The sequence below is a fragment of the Pteropus vampyrus genome, unplaced genomic scaffold, assembly GCF_000151845.1.
Source record: "Pteropus vampyrus isolate Shadow unplaced genomic scaffold, Pvam_2.0 Scaffold272, whole genome shotgun sequence".
NCBI classification, from domain to species: domain Eukaryota; kingdom Metazoa; phylum Chordata; class Mammalia; order Chiroptera; family Pteropodidae; genus Pteropus; species Pteropus vampyrus.
In genome coordinates this window covers 992434-996944 of record NW_011889053.1, presented here as the reverse complement: position 1 = coordinate 996944, position 4511 = coordinate 992434, and the positions used below count along the sequence as shown (strand labels likewise).

The 4511-nt window shown below is 49.1% G+C and overlaps 1 pseudogene; it reads left to right on the top strand.

The window, feature by feature from the left end:
• The first annotated feature begins 2246 nt into the window (after positions 1 to 2246).
• Positions 2247 to 2366, top strand: LOC111729630 (annotated as a pseudogene).
• The last annotated feature ends 2145 nt before the right edge of the window (positions 2367 to 4511 follow it).

Below are 4511 nucleotides of genomic sequence, written 5' to 3'. Positions count from 1 at the left end.
AAACGGGTTCTCAGAAGGAGCACCCCCTCCAGGCGCTGACCATCCCTTTCCGCTCTCCCCAGGTCTCCCTTGCATTGCATAACGCTCCTCAGGCAGCATTCTGACCTCGTCCACTAGAGTGGCGGTCGCTCGAGGTCAGAAACGCCTTGTTCCCATCCCCACCCTGGCTGCCTCAGTCCTTAATGAAGCAAGTACTTGCTGAACGGAGCTGATACTGCACGCCATCCACACCTACTGCAGATGTAGTCATCGTAACCCACGGCCACTTCTAGTGCATGACCTATTCTATTTCCAAACAGAGCCATGACACAACCCCTTATCATCAATCTGTGGCCCTACATGTTTGAAAAAGTCTTCCTGACCAAATACAGTGTTTAGTACAGATCCAAGTATCGTTTGACAGCAACAAAACATGTACATTAAACTAGTATTTTAAAACCTATTACTTTTAACGGTGATAAAATTCTAAAAATATCAAAACTCACTGTAATACCGGTGCCCATGCTAGTGTGTGTGCACGCGCACGCCTACGCACTGTGCGAGAGACAGCAAGCATCAAAGAGCAAACAGGGAAGCCACAGCTAGCTGCCCAAATGGGCTCTCAGGTGCTCACTCCAGGAGGACTTGCCAGGGTGCACGGACCACAGCGGCACCAGGGGCTCGCGGTCAGTTCACCGCAGCAGAGAACGGCAGCCTCCCGAGGGGGCCAGGAGTAGGAGGGAGGCTAAGTGAGGGTGGGCTGGGGAAGAGCATGCATACTAGGGAAACCGGAAAGGGACCGAATGCTGGGTGAAATTTATGAAAAACTATGCAAAGTAGTTCAAACAATTAGGAGTCTTAATTCTCTTTCCACCCTACTGAGTATAAAGGTAGAAAACTTAGGCAGGTTCGAGTAAATTATGCACGACAATATGCTGAATGCTACATACTGTGCATTAGCTCTATGGAAACGTACAGCACGACTCTCGCTGCTGACTTGATCCACTCGTTCTCCAAAAGAAGCTGAACTGCGATAGCCCACTCCATGCTAATGACCGACCAAAATCGGACCACAATACAAACTGGGGACTTTCTAAGTCCTCTCTAAATACTGCATTATTCATTTATCTCCCAACCTTCTATCAGCTCTGAGGTCAAGGAGAGAAGAGACAACAAGAGGACAGCTTCTCGCAGGGAGGGCCACAGACTGTGTGGGGTCCCCGTTCTTCCCGACTTACACAGAGCAGTTCCCACTTACTATAAAATACACAGCCGAGGACACAAGAATATACTAAACATACTTACAAGACAAAACCTAAAATGTAGGAACTTAAATGTCTACTCTACAGAAAAGTTAAACTGTCTTCTTAAAAACATTTCAAGTCACCATTTTAAAAGCAGTATTGAAAAGCAAACAATACCTATTTTACAGGTAACTCGTTAAATTCCCTATATTCTATCCAACTGAACTATAATAAATGTTAGCTATGGACCAAGATAAAGGAAGCAAGTGAAAGAGCCCCAGGCACCTTAAGAACCCCTGCAAGTATTAGAATCATCGCCCCCCTTAAATGAAACTAGCAACACAAAAAACCAAGTCAGAGAGAGGCTTCTTCCACGATGTGCCATGTGCTTTCTCTCCGCCCATTATCTACACGAGCAGTTTCCCGCCATTCAGCACAGTACCCGGCATGCTTCCCAAAGCCTCTGGGAGGATTAGGTGTTTAACTCAACTCCTTCTGCTAGGCATCTTAACCACTCTGATGTCAAGTTCCATCACTGGAGGGATCACCACAACCACACCTTTGGTGACCATCAACGTGCAGACAGCCGCAGACAGCTGTCCCGGAGCAGAAGTTGCTGGCTTCACAGGATGCCCTCTGGGGCACGTCTCGCTGAGCAGCTCTGCTGCCCCGGCCCCGAGAGCACTTCTCACCCCTCTTCAACCACACCGACTTTGGAGGCAATGAGAAAAGGCGGTATGCGAACTCTTGGACCCAGCGCCTTCTTGTGTATCTAGAATGAGGCCTTCCCCACGAGGACGAGGGTGTGGACACCTCAGGCCTCATACGTGGACCCCGACCCCTGCTGTGTTTGGGGCTGCACCACCACCACACACTTGTACAGCCAGGACACAAAACAGACTCTGGTTTTTTAAGTTCAAAAATGTTAAGAACCTGGACATGGTTCCATAGTGCAGCAGTTAGCACATCTGCTTTACACGCAGAAGGTCCTGGGTTTGCGCCCCAGTGGAGCCATGGTCCATGGTCTACGGCCATGCCACCCTGAACAAGCCCGATCCCATCTTATCTCGGAAGCTAAGCAGGGTCAGGCCTGGCCAGTACTTGGATGGGAGACCATCTAGGAAGACCAGGTTGCTGTAGGCATAAATAATAATGAATAATAATTAAAAAATGTTAAGAACCCAAGTACTCCTTCCATGCCACCACGCCCCACCCCCCAGCCTTAGAGAAAAAGCTCTGCCTCCCAGCCATCATCCTGACTCCCTTTACGAGTTCACGCTCTCCCTTGTTGCTTTCCAGCCACTCCTATTCGGACATCAGGATGCTCTCTCCCATTCTTAAAAACTGGGCTACTCGCACTTGGCAGGCTCTTCTTGCTGACACTCCAGTGCAAACGAGTGGCCAGAATTTACCATTCCTTCCCACTTTTTCCACACCCGACTTCGAGCTCCAAGGCAGGAGCCCTTTTCCTCACTATCGCATGCACAGACTGAAACAGAAATGCTCCTTTACTTAGGGTCTGAATAAGCCATCCACCATTCTCAACCACGCCCTTGAACTGGTGGTGAAAACTCTACTCTTACATCCATGCCATGACTTTGTATTTTTCTTCTGGATTTTCCCTCAGACTGATTCAAGAAACACTAAGGGCCAAACACTGTGCTATGATATGGGGAATGTCAGTAAGATGAATAAAGTGCAGGCACAACAAGCAAAGCAAGAAGTACATATCCCGACGAAGGGACAGGAGTGACTAGAAGTGACGTCCCTCTAATGGGGGAAGCCTCTTTCATAAGAGACCCACAGAAAGATCAGGCAGAGGGAACGTGCACTTAGTGGGCAAAGGGTGGACAGTGGACGTGCTGGAACGTGCCGAGAGCAGTTCGAAAGGCCCTGCGCCCCACAGCACAACTGGGTTCTAATTCGGACGAAATCGACTGCGTTTGACTCATTCACGCTGTGAAGGGACTACGTGGCACCACGTGGAGAACGAAGCCCAAGAGCAGAAGGGTGAGCAGGACCGGTCAGCAGGCACAGCGGCCGCCTCCAGCCAGAGATGGCAGTGCCGCAAAGGAGAACGTTTTGACCGGGCAGATTGGTTTTCCAGTTTTTAAACGCCCAACAAACCATCGGAAGTTCAAACCCAAAACATGTAAATCCAGTGGGTTCCATCCTCGCCCTTGGGCAGCTACACGCCCCACCCCTCCACTCTTGAGCACTTACCTTCCGCCTCAGCTGATGCTGTCACCATCACTCTGCACAAACCAGAAGCTCCACGATCTCTCTGCACCTCCCTCCTCCACCAACGCCCTAGTCGTGTTATCACGCTACTTCTGAATCATTTCCACCTGGTACTAAGCCAACCTGATACTAAGCCTTTCAAACATCAATGGGGTCTGGGGGAGTGATCAGTGATCTAGGGGGTCTGTTTTCTGGTCCTGACCTCTGGCCACCTAAAAGGTAAGGATCACAGCAGCAATCATGGCTGCACCAGGACCTCACCCCACCTCACCCCCCACAGTCCCTTAGGAACAGCTCAGGGGGCTCTGCTCCCTGACCTTCCAGCCCCTTGGACCACACCCTCTTCACCCCATGACCCTCCCAGGCCCCTCCTCCAGGAAGCCGGCAACTGGCAAGCACTTACTCACCTTCCACACCTGCTCCCAAGTTACCACGCAGTGAGTCCTCCCGACAAAGGCGGGAACTCCTAGGCTTCCAGGTACTTGCCATTCCCCGCCACCTCCACCCCATTACTACCAAGTGGTCTGACAGGCTGCTTCCGGCTCTACATACACCCGTTAAAATCCAATTCCCAAGGGGGCAAAGACCACGTTTTGTTCGTTCTTGTATTCTCATCAGTAAACACCACCTGTCCTATGGTCAGTGCCATTCATTCCCTAAACCAACATTTAACAAAGGACTTTCTAGGAAACATGGATAAACCGCTAAATGATAAATAAGATCCCTGCTCTCTTTAGAGCTGACATCCTGGAAGGAAGTAAACAAAAGAACATGAAAACTTCACAAGAAGGTTTAAAGAGAAATCTTGAATGACAAAATTTTTTCAGGACTTTAACAATATTTGCTTAAACATTTTATGGAGGATCAAGTGGATAATAAATACAAAGGAAAAGTAACAAGAGTGAAAAGGACTAAAATATAAGTTTAATGTGTACAATTTATTTCTTGGGACCTGGGTGCTCAAACACACCTCCCTTGCACTCCTGCACCAACGAGTAAATTATACTACAGGAAACTGACTTTACCCTGACACCTACCGAATGTGAA